General features: G+C 35.3%; 1 protein-coding gene across 2 annotated transcripts in view; it reads left to right on the top strand.

The window, feature by feature from the left end:
• The window catches only part of LOC144977383 (uncharacterized), a 44,279-nt gene that overhangs the window by 6,540 nt on the left and 20,239 nt on the right, over nucleotides 1-17,500 (top strand). The window contains exon 1 of one of the 2 annotated variants that reach the window (XM_078922541.1): nucleotides 2,791-3,091. The exons of the other annotated variant lie outside the window; for it this stretch is intronic. The gene's annotated coding sequence lies outside the window, so the exon portion shown is untranslated. Of the gene's footprint in view, nucleotides 1-2,790; nucleotides 3,092-17,500 lie in introns of those variants that run through there. 2 annotated transcript variants of the gene reach the window in all.

The raw sequence follows: 17,500 nt of genomic DNA on the forward strand, positions 1-17,500 counted from the left end.
TAAAAAATTAAATAATAAACGGAACCATGAATATAATGGTAAATATATAAATATTCAATCACTCTCTGACTGACTTCAAGCCTTTCGCTTTCGATGTCTTACGACTTCGCAGTTTCGGCGGTTCCTCATATTCTCGCGGTGAATATTCTACAGTTTTTTTCGTCTTTTTGTGCCTTTTCTCTGATGTTTGATTGCTCTGCCAGTGATATTATTCGATATTAAATAAAATAATTTTCCATTCCTCACTTTGCTATCGAGTAGCGTCCTATCCAAAGGTAGCAAGCAATTGTTATTATCCGTTTCACGCCATAGGAACCGAGGCCATGGGCTTGATGGCCCTGAATGAATAAATAATTTGAATAAAGCAAATAAGTAAATTGAGCTTTACATAGCGCAATAATCCACTAAATGTGCTCAAAGCGCTTTTTTAGGGGTCCCTGGTCAACAGCAACATTTAACATGTAGGACGGCACATGACGCCTGTTAGGCGATATTGCAAATTTTCGGACAAAGACAACAATGATCATTGTGATGTACAAAATAAATCTGAATAAGAAATAATGTATATTGAGTCGTAACAACAAATGTGAAGAATTTGATGTAGTGGTAAGGAGAGGTTTAAAGCTCTATTACACTTTCTCTTCGACAAACGCTTATGGTCATGTCTCGTTCTGCATGTTACGTGCTGCTGTTGGTCAGGGATCTTTTGTAAAGCGATTTGAGCACGTTTAGCGAATATTGCGCTATATGGGAAAAAAAGGTCAAGTTAAGCTCTATTTCCTTTTTTTTTCGATATAGGAAACTTCGATAGCGACCTGGTACTCATTTTACACCTTAGTACGTTGTGATAATTTGATTAAAGAGTCGATTCCAAGGACTCAACCAATTGATGTATTAACGTCTATATATATATATATATATATATATATATATATATATATATATATATATATATATATATATATATATATATATATATTTGTTGAGATTTCCATGACAACAATGAGCCCATAAGGAATTGGGTTATCAGACCTGCAAATAAATGCAAGTCGGTAAGAGCCCAATACGGTCTGTGTTTGGTGTTTTGTTCTGTTTTTGTCATTTCAAGATCCAAACAAGTCTCAGCCGTCAGTCTGAATCTGATATATTGTGATATATTATTCATGTTATTACTGTTCTTGTTAATGGGTGAAGGGAAAAATATATACATCTGTTGTAAGACCAGTAATGCTGGATGGATTAGAGACAGAAACTATGACAAAGAAACAAGATAAAGAAGTTGAGATGGCAGACATGAGGATTTTGGGATGGTCACCTGGCTGGACGAGGAAATATAAAGTGAGAAAAAAAAACGGATTCGAATGATGGCTGAAGTGAAGAATATATCAATAAAGATGAGAGAAGATAGATTGAAATGGTTTGGACATTTTAAGAGACGAGAGAGGGAGTACGTGGGAAGGAAAGTATTGGACATACAATCAGCGGGAAAGAGGAAAAAGAGACGCTCAAAGACTAGATGGATGGATACGGTAAGGGACGATATAAAAGAACTGGGCCTGGAGGAAGATGATGCTCTGAACCGAGATGCATGGAGACGTGGCATTCATTATGGCATCTCTGCAAAATGCGGGATAAGCTGAAGGAAGAAGAATAAGAAGTTATTGGCTGAAGAAGGATTTTGAGCCCGAAATGGTCAGAGTTTGATATTTAGTTCACTTTTTTTTTCAAAGCTGTTACATTTATTTTGTAAACTACTATTTTTTTTTACAGCCCATAGCTTCTAGCAGCTTAAATCTTGAAAAAAAAAAGAACAAAAACAAAACAAAACAAAACAAAAACAAAAACAAAAACAAACAAACAAACAAACAAAACAAAAAACAAAAAACCAAGATAAACAAATAACAAACAAACAAGCAACAACAAAAACAAAAAAAACCCCAAAAAACTCAAGCACTCATGTAGCGCAATATCCAGTAATAGTGCTGTAAGCGCTTTACATGGGGTCCCCAGCCAACCACTCAACACCTATGACGTGACATGGTGCCTGTTCGGCAATATGTCTATGCCGTCTGTTTGGATTTTAATTGATGTATTAATGTTTTACTGTTTTTTGTTATTGCCTGAAGATGGGTTTTGAGCTCGAAATATTCCGTGTTTGGTATCTTGTTCTTTTTCGAAACTGTTTTATTCACTTTTGTTCATTTTTTTGTATTTTCGCTGAAGAATGGGTTTGAGCCCAAAACGTTTCGTGCTTGATATAATTTTCTTTTTTATAAGCTGTTATATTATATTCATTTTTGTTCATGACTTTGAACAGTCGACAGCTTATATCAGCTTTAAAAAAATTAATAGGGCATATATATAGCGCAAAATCCACTAATTGTGCTCAAAGCGCTTTTTTTCTATGAGATTAGTATTAACGAATAGAAATCTCTGATGACTTCCTCTCGTCAATGGTTTTGGTTTTGGTCATTTTATCTAATTCAATGTAAATGAATATCCTCCATTGTCAAAGTTATCTAGAACCCCGTATAGATCCCAAATAACCGAATTTTACCCTTGTTTAATATTGTACTTATCAAACTGTTCCCAAATAACCGGTTTTTACCCTCGTTTGATATTGTACCTATCGTATAGTTCCCAAATAACCGAAGTTTACCCTTGTTTTACATTGTACTTATTATATTGTTCCCAAATAACCGAATTTTACCCTTGAGTTCCCTTGAGTTCCCGAATAACCGCATTTTACCATTGTTGGATAATGTACTTATCGCTCCCTCCCGTCAGTTAGAATAACGGACTGACAAACAAGTGTATGTCACCAGTGGTCTAACCGCCGGCTTGACGTCGATAGACAACAATGACGGTATGCGTGTGTGTGCTTTCCAACAATGATTTCCAGTTCGTTGATTCTTTATCCCCCTTTGGTTTGAAAAAATATTGGCGTTGTTACCAATCATCGATACTGTGTTGAAACAAATAACAAAAAAAAAAAACAAAAAACAAAAAAAAAAATTTCAAAGTGTGACGTGTTGGATTGAAACACCCGATGTTAAACTGGTTGAAAACTAAATTGGATTTGCTTATGGAGGTTTGTGTTGACAGCATTTTGAAAGCATATTTACAATATCATTTATTTTTCCTTTAGTCTTTACTTCAATATTCTTTTTTCTCTCTTTGCATCTCCCTATCTCTCTCTCTCTCTCTCTCTCCCTCTCTCTCTCTCTCTCTCTCTCTCTCTCTCTCTCTCTCTTCATCTATCTATATTATATATATATATATATATATATATATAATATATATATATATATATATATATATATATATATATATATATATATCCCTCTCTCTCTCACTATCTGTCTGTTTTCCCATCTCTCTTTCTCTCCCTATCTCTCTCCCTGACCCCCCCCCCCCCCCTCTCTCTCTCTCTCTCTCTCTCTCTCTCTCTCTCTCTTCCCTTCTCTCTCCCTCTCTCTCTCTCTCTCTCTCTCTCTCTCTCTCTCTTTCTCCCTCCCTCTCTCTCTCTCTCTCTATCTATCTATCTATCTATCTATCTATCTATCTATCTATCTATCTATCTATCTATCCCTTTCTGTCTCTATCTCTATCTATTTCTCTGCCCCCACCCCCCACCCCATCTCTCACTCCTGCCCTGTCTCTCTGTGTAAGTCTGTACGTTCTGCGTGTGTATCTGTATAATATATTAAGCCTATATAGATATGTGCGGCTATGTGGTCTTGTGCACTCGCTTTCGGATCGGAAGGTCCTGGGTTCGAGCCTCGCTCGGCGCATAGCTGAGTCCTTGGAAAAGGCTCTTTATTTACTCACATTCTCTCACCGCACTCAGGTGTACAATGAGTCGTTAACAGCGTTGTCTCTGATCGCCTTACTGGCGTCTTGATTCATTCTACATATTACGTGTTGCTGTTGGTCAGGGACCCTTTGTAAAGCGTTTTGGCCACGTTTAGTGGATATTGCTCTATATGAAAAGCTCACTTTTTTCCCCTTGTAAATGCGTTTGTTTGTGTGTGGTTTCTCAACACACGTATCGGGTTTTACCCGACACACCGTTTTGATATGATAGGTTACATATCATTATGATTGATTTCGATCGACGTGTACATATATGCAGGTCTGACATCCCAATTCATTTATGGGTCTAATTTAACATTGTTGTAATGGACAATATTTTGCTTCATTTTTTTTTTTTTAGATTCCCATTACTACAATGAGCCCATATTGAATTGGGTTATCAGACCTGCAAATAAGTGCACGTCGACTGCGATTTTTTTATCCAAATGAATGACGGGTTATTTCCCCTTAACAACCACAATCAGCACGACATCAATCAATAGTGTAAACACAATCCTTCGATAAGGATGAATATATATATATATATATATATATATATATATATATATATATATATATATATATATATATAAATTATGTGTGAGTGACTTTATTTAGCTCTAACCAACATTATCGAGCACTCTCGTACCTACAAGTACCCACCAACACTCATATATATATATATATATATATATATATATATATATATATATATATATATATATATATACATATATATATATATACATATATATATATATATATATATATATATATATATATATATATATAAGAAACAACTCCCCCCACCCATCCCCAACTTTAAGCTTTTATATAGAGCAATATCCACTAAACGTGCTCAAAGCGCTTTATGTGGGGTCCCTGGCCAACAGCAACACTTAACACGTAGGACAGGACATGACGCCTGTTAGGCAATAATACTTTTTTTTCGGACAAAGACAACGCTGTTGACTGCCAGGTACTCATTTTACACCCGAGTACGGTGAGAGAATGTGAGGACTCAACTATGCGCCGAGCGAGGCTCGAACCAATCCGAAAGCGAGTGTCTTACCACAAGACCACATAGACGCTTAACAAACACAATCAGCACGACATCAATCTAAAGTGTAAACACTTTGATAAGGATATGTATATAATATATAATAGGAGCAACCCCCCCCCCCCCCCCACCCACCCACTACCCCTCCTCAAATTTGGGCTTTTATATAGAGCAATATCCACTAAACGTGCACACAGCTTTTTACAAGGGTTCCCATAGCCAACTTGGCTTTAAAGATTTGGCCAGAAAACTCTTCCTTCAAATATCGATCGATTTAAATGACGCTATTCTTGGCAAAAACTGGGAATCGATGCGAACCAGGTTTAGAGTTTTTGTCAAGATAAGGGTGTGTTTAAATCGATCGATATTTGAAGGACGAGTTTTCTGGTCAATTTTTTAAATACGAGTTGTTGTTTTTTTTTATCCTAGAGTACGGCAATTAAATCGTTGAAAGGTTGTTGATCCGTGTAGATATTGCTAAAGGTTTTTATTTCTATCAAGTAAGATTGTTGTAGTACCTAGGTCGAAACCATTAAAAGGTCATTTTGACTCTATACTATATAGTAGCAGGAATGCCAGATTAAGTTTGCAAAATATGCCAAACTCGTCATTGAAAAATGCCAAATATTGAGGGGGAAAAAAGTGCCAATTGTTCCGGATATCATTCATTTTCATGGAAAATGTTTCTAAGTAGAATTATGATATTATTATTTTCCTATTCCACTGCCATGAGGAACATTCATCTCATCACCACTTATTATTATTATTATTATTATTATTATTATTATTATTATTATTATTATTATTATTATTATTACTATTATTATTATTATTATATAATGATAATAATAATGATAATAATAATAATAATAATAATAATAATAATAATAATAATAATAATAATAATAATAATAATAATAATAATAATAATAATAATAATAATGATAAGTGGACTAGTCCAATCAAATTGTTCACTGGGGCCTTGCATCAACTTATCACATATTATCTAGTACACATTATATATATATATATATATATATATATATATATATATATATATATATATATATATATATATATATATATATATCACACTGAGACGTTGAAAACCACATTGGATATGATAGTAGTATAGATCTATACAGTGTACTAAAATACATACTAAATCATTTGCTTTACAGAAAAGTTCCTTGTTTAACCGCTTTCTAAAAGGCAAGTGGATTGTCACTATTTTTTGGTTGAAGGCTGATGGATTTCCACAATTGGGGGTATGGTGGTCAAGGGGGTTTTCATGAAAAACTATAGAGTTTTTGGGGGTTCTCTTAGCAGAATTAAAGTGTCATAATGTATAAATTTGTCTATTTAAGACCGTAAAATTGAGTGATTTTTTTTTTCAAATGTTAAGAAAATATCTAAAATGCCAAACCCAACATTTCATGGCCAATAACTGACTAAAAAATTATATGGCAAGTTTATTGATTTTGGCTTTTAAAACGCCAAATTGTCAATCCATGGATATTTATTACCACTTTAAATGTTCTTCATTTGTTTGTCCTTGACCTTACCCTGATTGCCACACTAGAAAATCTATTATTACTACACTGATTGAGATCGTATCGAAAGTCATTCGAAGTTTTATCTCTCACGTCAGACGTTATCAACACAGGTATGTTGACATATGACTATGTTACCAATCACCCCCAAACGGTATTAAACGAAGATAAACATCATACTCGCAATACAGTTTTAAGCTTAACTTTCAAAACTTGAGTTTAGACAAATGACGTCACTGAGGAGAGAGGAGAGCTTTTGTTTCTGAAATTTCAAAACACGCTCATTTTCAAATCGCAGTGACTATTTTTACTGTCTCTTAAAATTGTCAGCAAGGAGAGAGCTAACGAAATCAAGCACCTTTGTAACGAAATGCTTCCGTGTAGGCGTCAGTTTACGACAGGATGTACGTCGTCGTAGTATTAGTTGTTGTTGTTATTGTAATCCCTCCGGAACAACCCTTCTTTTGTTGATACAGGTCGTATCAGATCATGCACCTATGGCCCGGAAGTTTGAATTAAACTACGTAGTGTGGGTGTTATTGTGAGAAAGGCATCAATCTTGTTTTCTCCGTAAACTTATAAGCAAAGTAGGATCCCTGTATTCTACGGGAGTGACTTTGTTATGGTATGGCTTGATTGATATCTCGTAACTATGGGGCTGACGAATTTATTTATCCTTGATATGAGGATGTCCGGTATCAGGATGGGTTGTTGTTGTCCATGATTATGGAATCTGGGGGAGTTTTAAGGAATTTCAGATGTTTACGGATATGACTAACATCCGGTTGTGTGGGTAGAATTTTGCTTCGTTTGCTTGATTTTTGCCTATAAATGCCAGAGTTTTGAGCAGTTTCTTCAGACCACTCAGCGGAGTCTTTTAGGCTCATTGTCTCAAAAGAGACCAGACAGCGGAGTCTTTTAGGCTCATAGTCTCTAAGCGATAACCACAGCGGAGTCTTTTAGGCTCATTTGTTTAACTCTTGTGTAGAGTTGGATTAAAGTCTTGTGTAGATTTTGTAGTGCTCAAAGTTCGAGCTGAAACACGTTTTGTGTTAACTCTTGTGTAGAGTGTGATTTAAGTCTTGTGTAGACTTTGTGGTGCTCAAAGTTTGAGCTGAATCAAGTTGTGTTATAACTCTTGTGTAGAGTTTGATTAAAGTCTTGTGTAGATTTAATTTGTGATTTCAATAATCTGTTCGGCTCTGGTGAGATTTTTGAATAATATGTTGCGATTACAATTATGATTGTGTTTTGATATCAATATCATAATATCACTTTAAATTTTGATTCTCAATTAATTAATCAGATAATGAAATTAATTGTGTAATATATTCTTGTTGTAAAGAAAATAAGCTTTTCTTGCTATAAAGCATTATTATTTCATATCTACAAAGTAAAGCAATATTAATCAACATTAATAAATTGATTTGTTAAAGTAAAATAATATTTACTCACAAATTAAGTGAGTTCGAATATAGATAGAGTTATATTCGTATGATTATCATATTATAACAAAATCATTTTCTTTCTTTAAAGCGAATGAGCCGTTGGAGGCTGGGCTTTAACAAGCCAACTTTAGGCTATACGCTCATAGCTTGACACTAATAGAAACTGAACATTTGCCTGTTTTATAAGTTACCTGTGAAGAACCATTTGCTTATTTTAATATCAGAACATTGAGAAACAATTGATCTGTTTATGAATACTGTGAAACCAGAACAATTTCAAGAAGAGACTAATTAACAATATTAGAACAACCTTACGGTTTTTGTTGAATATCAAGAACACTCTTTTCACTTTCTTCCACACGTCTGGATTGTGTTTAGTTAGCTAGTTAATTATTAGTTGCCTGTATGACTGTGATGGTTGCAACCTATCTGTGAGATTGTCTGATGTGGTAGCGGTTTGGTAAAGTATTGATAATTAATTGATTTAATTATATATTTTCATATCGCTTTCATATCATATTCATCATTACACATCTCCATCAATTTGTCATCCATCTATTTGATTTCATACTTATTACATCTATCATTTCATCTTCATATCTCATAATATCTTTGTTATATTGTAATAAAACATATCTTCATTTAGCTTCAAAACCTTTATCAACGTATTGTGTTTGGTTATTGATCGGTGTCGTAGCTTGAATATAGCACACATAAACAAGGTTGCAAACTGCGCTACATAAGCATACGGTTTACGTGCGCACTTTGTGACATAATTTGGTGTCAGAAGTGGGATTCTTATTGTTGTGCATTCAAGAGACATCGCGACCAAACAATTGTTGAGACAGGTTAGGGAGTTGTTTCAAACTTGAGATAGATACTATCTTTGAGCTTAAAGCAAATTGGTATCCATTTAATGGTTATAAGACTGTCATTATACGCAAGGTGTAATACAAGTTATTCTGGTAATTTTCATTTGTTCGGTTCTAAGTTGTCAGTCATCTGACATAGTGATACGGATCACTCACTTAGTGCGTAAGCGGTACTCGCGCTGTAAAGCCTCCATTTTCCCCCTTCTCCCTTTTGTAAGGAACGAAGGTGGTTGTTGGGTTAATTTGATTCCGTGTAGGAATCTGGGTGAAGATATTTTGTTGATTCTAAGAGAGAATCTGGGTGAAGATATTTTGTTGATTCTAAGAGAGAATCTGAGTGAAGATATTTTGTTGATTCTAAGAGAGAATCTGGGTGAAGATATTTTGTTGATTCTAAGAGAGAATCTGGGTGAAGATATTTTGTTGATTCTAAGAAAGAATCTGGGTGAAGATATTTTGATTCTGAGAAAGAATCTGGGTGAAGATATTTTGTTGATTCTGAGAAAGAATCTGGGTGAAGATATTTTGATGATTCTGAGAAAGAATCTGGGTGAAGTTATTTTGTTGATTCTGAGAAAGAATCTGGGTGAAGATAGTTTTTATGATTCCGTGTGGGGAATCTGGGTGAAGCTATTTTGTTGATTCCGTGTGGGGAATCTGGGTGAAGCGTTGGTTCCGTGTGAGGACCTGTATTAAATCAGTTGTTTTGACTCTAATATGCGTCTATATTAAGTCACTGTTTTGATTCTGTGTAGGAATCTGGGTGAAGCGTTGGTTCTGTGCTAGGACCTGGAGTAAATTTGTTTTGATTTTATATATTGAGTCTATATATATAGATCAATGTTGAATTCCGTGTAGGAATCGGTATTAATTGCCTGTTTTGAATCTGTTTTGGGATCTATATTGACCGCATATCGTTAATAAGGTTACTTGTAATACCACTTTATTCTACGTGAAAGTAACATTTACGGCAACAGTGTTGATAAACATATTGAAGTTGTTTATTTGAATTCGAATTGGTTTGATTAATTGTCTTAGAGATGGATGTGGAAAGATTAATTAAACTTGGAGAAAAATTGGAGTTAAGGGTTGAAGATCTCCGTGCTTGGGTGACAGCCCAGTTACAAGAAGATGAAGAGAGAAAAGAGAAGGAGAGAGAACGTGCCAAAGAAGAGGAGGAGATAAGCAGAGCACGAGCTCAAAGACAAGAAGCTCTGATGGAGAAAGAGCTTGAACTGCTTAGGTTAAAGTCGGAGTGTCAGGCTTCCTCCAACAACGACAGTATGACAAGTGACATTCGATCATTTACTCATGCTCCCACTGTTAAGAGTCCTCGACTTCCATGTTTTGACGAAAACAAGGATCATGAACCACCGAAATGCATGACACACGGCAAGTTGGAGTTGAAGTGTGGATGTGTGATGCCGATGTTGTCTGTTGAAGGAAGGGACAACCATGAGCCCAAATAATTGTCGAGATCGATGTGATCTTGAGGCATTTCGATGATCTAACTAAATGTTGTACCAAATTTAGTCTTAGGGGGGAGATATGTAACGAAATGCTTCCGTGTAGGCGTCAGTTTACGACAGGATGTACGTCGTCGTAGTATTAGTTGTTGTTGTTATTGTAATCCCTCCGGAACAACCCTTCTTTTGTTGATACAGGTCGTATCAGATCATGCACCTATGGCCCGGAAGTTTGAATTAAACTACGTAGTGTGGGTGTTATTGTGAGAAAGGCACCAATCTTGTTTTCTCCGTAAACTTATAAGCAAAGTAGGATCCCTGTATTCTACGGGAGTGACTTTGTTATGGTATGGCTTGATTGATATCTCGTAACTATGGGGCTGACGAATTTATTTATCCTTGATATGAGGATGTCCGGTATCAGGATGGGTTGTTGTTGTCCATGATTATGGAATCTGGGGAGTTTTAAGGAATTTCAGATGTTTACGGATATGACTAACATCCGGTTGTGTGGGTAGAATTTTGCTTCGTTTGCTTGATTTTTGCCTATAAATGCCAGAGTTTTGAGCAGTTTCTTCAGACCACTCAGCGGAGTCTTTTAGGCTCATTGTCTCAAAAGAGACCAGACAGCGGAGTCTTTTAGGCTCATAGTCTCTAAGCGATAACCACAGCGGAGTCTTTTAGGCTCATTTGTTTAACTCTTGTGTAGAGTTGGATTAAAGTCTTGTGTAGACTTTGTAGTGCTCAAAGTTCGAGCTGAAACACGTTTTGTGTTAACTCTTGTGTAGAGTGTGATTTAAGTCTTGTGTAGACTTTGTGGTGCTCAAAGTTTGAGCTGAATCAAGTTGTGTTATAACTCTTGTGTAGAGTTTGATTAAAGTCTTGTGTAGATTTAATTTGTGATTTCAATAATCTGTTCGGCTCTGGTGAGATTTTTGAATAATATGTTGCGATTACAATTATGATTGTGTTTTGATATCAATATCATAATATCACTTTAAATTTTGATTCTCAATTAATTAATCAGATAATGAAATTAATTGTGTAATATATTCTTGTTGTAAAGAAAATAAGCTTTTCTTGCTATAAAGCATTATTATTTCATATCTACAAAGTAAAGCAATATTAATCAACATTAATAAATTGATTTGTTAAAGTAAAATAATATTTACTCACAAATTAAGTGAGTTCGAATATAGATAGAGTTATATTCGTATGATTATCATATTATAACAAAATCATTTTCTTTCTTTAAAGCGAATGAGCCGTTGGAGGCTGGGCTTTAACAAGCCAACTTTAGGCTATACGCTCATAGCTTGACACTAATAGAAACTGAACATTTGCCTGTTTTATAAGTTACCTGTGAAGAACCATTTGCTTATTTTAATATCAGAACATTGAGAAACAATTGATCTGTTTATGAATACTGTGAAACCAGAACAATTTCAAGAAGAGACTAATTAACAATATTAGAACAACCTTACGGTTTTTGTTGAATATCAAGAACACTCTTTTCACTTTCTTCCACACGTCTGGATTGTGTTTAGTTAGCTAGTTAATTATTAGTTGCCTGTATGACTGTGATGGTTGCAACCTATCTGTGAGATTGTCTGATGTGGTAGCGGTTTGGTAAAGTATTGATAATTAATTGATTTAATTATATATTTTCATATCGCTTTCATATCATATTCATCATTACACATCTCCATCAATTTGTCATCCATCTATTTGATTTCATACTTATTACATCTATCATTTCATCTTCATATCTCATAATATCTTTGTTATATTGTAATAAAACATATCTTCATTTAGCTTCAAAACCTTTATCAACGTATTGTGTTTGGTTATTGATCGGTGTCGTAGCTTGAATATAGCACACATAAACAAGGTTGCAAACTGCGCTACATAAGCATACGGTTTACGTGCGCACTTTGTGACAACCTTGGCCCATGCCTCCACACTGAAGTCTGAAGTACTGCTTTGACTCAGAAATGTTAACTTCCTGATCTAATAATACCTGCAAACCTGTCTACTTGAAAATCTCAAAATCAGTAGCCAACACAAAATTCATCAAATTGTACAATTTTAGTAACACTCCACCAATTAACAACAACAATTTTTTTTTAAAAATACTGCGTATCTACAACCTTCTATAAGTAAAATAAATGCTGTTGACCTCCACCGTTACGAGCTGGCAATCGACTAAGCTATTATGAGCGTGAACTGAGCAGTAGCCTTTATAACTTTAAGGGAACTTTTTTTTCTTTCTTTCTTTGAAAACTGTGAGAACTTAAAAGAAAAAAATAATTGTTTTTTTTTTCCTCTCTAATACTACAACTAAATTGCTGTGAAATCAAAATCCGTAATAATTCTTCCATTTCCGTATGTCCGAAATTGTTACCTAATTTCCGTAAAAATTACGGACGATCCTTAAAAGCAGGCAGGTATGTACCTGCATTGATAGGTTATTTTCTGAGGATGGAATTTTGGAGAGGTCTTGTACCTCACTTGGATCCGCAGCCGCCATAATCCAGTGCAGCATCAAATGGAGCCAGGGTTGCCAGGTTGCCAGACTAGGCAAAGGCCAGATTTCAATTTAAAAAAGACCAAATTTTTAGTATACTATATAATGGTGTTTTTGACAAAATGTAGCAAGAAAGAGAGAGAGAGAGAGAGAGAGAGAGAGAGAGAGAGAGAGAGAGAGAGAGAGAGAGAGAGAGAGAAGTTAATTACATGTTTACTCACTTTAATCAATCAGTTCCATTAATTATGCGGTTTCTTCTTGACTTCGCGGGTTTCGTCGGTATGGTAAACGTTCCCAGTTTTAGGTCAAGTATCAGTTTCAGTTTCAAGACAGGTCTGTGTGCTTGGAGGGTTTCCATTTCTCTCCTTATTATATTATTATTATCATTTTATATTATATTTTGTTGTTGTTTGTTGTTGTTGTTGTTGTTGCTGCTGCTGTTGTATAAGAATACCTAAAACTAGCATAAAAAGGCTAAAATATGAATTAAAAGGCTAAAAATGCACTAAAAGGCCAAAAGGCCAAGCGTTATTAGAAAAGGCCCATGACATTTCTAAAAGGCCAAAATTGTGGAATCTGGCCTCGAAAAGGCCAACCCGGCAACCCTGAATGGCCCTGTTAAAATAGATCTGAGTAGCGTCTCTACGGGACTGTAAAATTAGCCACTGCGTTTTCAAATCCCGATCTTTGTGACTTTCATCTCGATTTTGTCCATCTTGGCTATAATGTGGTCTTGTGGTATGACACTCGCTTTCGGATCGGAAGGTCCTGGGGTCGAACCTCGCTCGGCGCATAGTTGAGTCCTTGGATAAAGCCCTTTACTCTCATTCTCTCACCGCACTCAGGTGTAAAATGAGTACCTGATATTTACCAGCTTTGTCTCTGTCGGAAAGAAAAAGTATTATCGCCTGCCTAACAGGCGTCATGTCTTGTTCTACATGTTAAGTGTTGCTGTTGGTCAGGGACCCTTTGTAAAGCGCTTAGAGCACGTTTAGTGGGTATTGCCGTATGTAAAAGCTCACGTTTCTTTGTTTTTGTTTGTTTGTTTTTTTGTCCACTCCCACATAACACCAACTAGTCAGATTGGACACATGGTATTTGGATTTCGACAGAGTGGTCAGTCTGTGTCCCAACATACTTACTAATCGAATGTGTTCTGACAAATCGCATTCTTTCCCACATTTCATTGTGGATTGAAAAATTTTGCTTCAAATTCTTTCCGATTAACAGAAACATGTGGAGAGCATGCCCTTATGTTGACAACAACAAGAAATGAAGTGAGTAGAAACGTGCTCGAAGACAATAGAGAATTTTTTAAAAACTTCACGGCGATGGGGGCTCGAACCCTCGATCTTACTGGTACGAAGCTATCCACCCTAGAGTGCGATCCGAAGCCCCAGGTTTGAGAGTTTTTGCCAAGATGAGAGTCATTTAAATCGATCGATATTTGAATGACGAGTTTTCAGGCCAAGTTTTTAAAAACGTGTCAGTGCATGACATAATCAGTCGGAAGGTGAAAATTTTGGATTTGCATTTTAATTGCATTTTCTGAAAGAATTTGCTCACCAGAGCATTTTAATCTTTATTTGAAGTAAATCAGGTGATTTTTCATGAAGTTATGGTCAGATGTATGGGAACGGTATCCAGCAACTTTTCTCAAATTTCATAATTTTTCAACTTGACTAGCTGTAAAAAATATTTAGAAGTGAAATTGAGCTTTGATATTTCCCGAAGATGTACAAAAGGGTTGATTTAATAATTTAATGACAAGAACTCATTTTGGGCAAAAATTGACCTTCTAACTAAACTTGACAATATCTCAGTTCAAACCTTTTCACCATCCGTCTGATTATGTCATTCACTGTAACATTTAATATGTTTTTCCAGAGTACGGCAGTTAACTGGTTAATTGATCGATGTTTGACGTGCAACGATTCCAGGTCAAATTTAAATAAAAAGTCTTTTGTTTTCGTACGTCAATAATCTCGACTCCTTAAGTATTATCAAAAGGAGAATTGCGAAAGACCACGAACACGATCTACATACAAAAGTTAACGATAAAAGCCGACGTTCACCGAGTAACAGTACACAATGATAAAAGCCCAGTCGTGTATATAAATTAATCTATTTCATTTTTAATTGATAGAATTTAATAAAGTTTAATTAAAATCTAAATACACCCATTCAATATATCCCATGCTACACCATTGTTTCCCTGGCTCTGAAATCAACTCAATAAACACAACAGGCCCAGCCCTGATTTCAGCATTGTTTTCATTGTAAGTACAACACCCTATTATAATATCAGGGTAATGTAACTGTTGCTGCTCGAAGCTCGAAGAAATAATAAATAACAATTTGAAATTGAATGCAAGCTTCAATTTACTATACGAAAATAGATAAAATGGACGTTTCGGGTTTCCCCTTTATCAACAAAACAGGATGATTGAAACACTACAAGCCACTAACACATTATCTCATTCGTCTGTAGCGTTTCATTCATCCTGTTTTGTTGATAAAGGGGAAACCCGAAACGTCTATTTTATCTATTTTCGTATATTAAATTGAAGTTTGCATTCAATTTTTCACATTGATATTTATCAAAATATAAAGAATACAGATCTGCTTACTACTACGAACCATTCGTAGAATTACGAAATTTTGGCTCCAATTTCAGAACTTCATAAGCGTCTTTTAAGTCATTAAAACCTATTGAAAATGAAAGCTGATGTCAGACTAGTAGATGATTTTAAGGATTTAGAAGCAATATAATTTAATCCTTGTGATGGTAAATCGTTGATTTTTAAAGGTAGCTATAGCGACTACAATTTTTATCTCCTAAAATTTTCGAATTTTATAATTTTAAAGTTGGCAGGTCTAAGTGTATATATATATATATATATATATATATATATATATATATATATATATATATATATATAATCAGGGGCGTGGCTCTATTGGTTCAAATGGTGCCTGGCACCACATCCATGTTTTAAGAATGGATAACAGCATTTAAAAAAATATATAATACTGAGAAATGGTATATACCGCCTTTTATCAACAGTGCGAAACAGACTCCCTTTCTGTCACAACGCCTTCTATCCACGCTTCTATCCCGATTCACACAATCTGTTGGTGACTGTCAGCGACTGTGTACTATGGCTGAGCGAGTGACTGGAATTCCCCACTCAAACGATTGCAATGAGCGGATTTTTGCTGGCACCATTTAAAGCTATTACTTCAGTGTTGCCACATTGAATACCTGAGAAAATGGCTCGAATTTTTACCATCTTCACATACGAGAAAAAACCCGCCTCAGGTGCCGAGAAAGTTTTGCTCCAACTCTGTTGGACTGGGGAATAATAGCTAATTTAGGTCATTTACGTCATAGTCATAGTATGGTAACTTCGACTACCTTTATTATCATTATCGAAATCACGATTATTAACAAGTTCATTTGTTTCTCTCTCTTTGTCGTGATTATTGTATATAGTAATTTATTATTATTATTATTATTATTATTATTATTATTATTATTATTATTATTATTATTATTATTATATTATTATTATTATTATTATTATTATTATTATTATTATTATTATTATTATTATTATTATTATTGCTGCAAAAACGAGTTAAGCCAAACCTTTCTTGATAGTGATGCTATACATGCATGATCTTCGCGTGAATGTGCGTGTTTGACCGACACTGTTTAACTCTGTGTGTGTGTGTGTGTGTATGTGTGTGTGTGCGCGCGCGCGTTATCACACACACACACAGAGAGAGAGAGAGAGAGAGAGAGGAAGAGAGAGAGAGAGAGAGAGAGAGAGAGAGAGAGAGAGAGATCTTGTATGGTGTCATGTTTGATTTCCGAAGTGGAATGGGGCTGTTTCATGACGTACATATAGTAAGTTCCCAGTTTTAGGTCAAGTATCAGTTTCAGTTTCAAGACAGGTCTGTGTGCTTGGAGGGTTTCCATTTCTCTCCTTTTTATATTATTATTATTTTTTATTATTTTTTGTTGTTGTTGTTGTTTTTTTTTGTTTAGTTTTCTTTTTTTTTTTTTGTTGCTGTTGTATAAGATGCCTAAAACTGGTATAAATAGGCTAAAATGTGAATTAAAAGGCTAAAAATGCACTAAAAGGCCAAGCGCTCTTAGAAAAGGCCCACGACATTTCTAAAAGGCCAAAATTGTGGAATCTGGCCTCGAAAAGGCCAACCTGGCAACCCTGAATGGCCCTGTAAAAATAGATCTGAGTAGCGTCTCTACGGGACTGTAAAATTAGCCACTGCGTTTTCAAATCCCGATCTTTGTGACTTTCATCTCGATTTTGCCCATCTTGGCTATAATGTGGTCTTGTGGTATGACACTCGCTTTCGGATCGGAAGGTCCTGGGGTCAAACCTCGCTCGGCGCATAGTTGAGTCCTTGGATAAGGCCCTTTACTCTCATTCTCTCACCGCACTCAGGTGTAAAATGAGTACCTGATATTTACCAGCTTTATCTCTGTCGGAAAGAAAAAGTATTATCGCCTGCCTAACAGGCGTCATGTCTTGTTCTACATGTTAAGTGTTGCTGTTGGTCAGGGACCCTTTGTAAAGCGCTTAGAGCACGTTTAGTGGGTATTGCCGTATGTAAAAGCTCACGTTTCTTTGTTTTTGTTTTTTTTTTTTTTTGTCCACTCCCACATAACACCAACTAGTCAGATTGGAC

Source organism: Berghia stephanieae, chromosome 7, assembly GCF_034508935.2.
Source record: "Berghia stephanieae isolate SIO BIC M18660-M18661 chromosome 7, UCSD_Bste_1.3, whole genome shotgun sequence".
Classification (NCBI taxonomy): domain Eukaryota; kingdom Metazoa; phylum Mollusca; class Gastropoda; order Nudibranchia; family Aeolidiidae; genus Berghia; species Berghia stephanieae.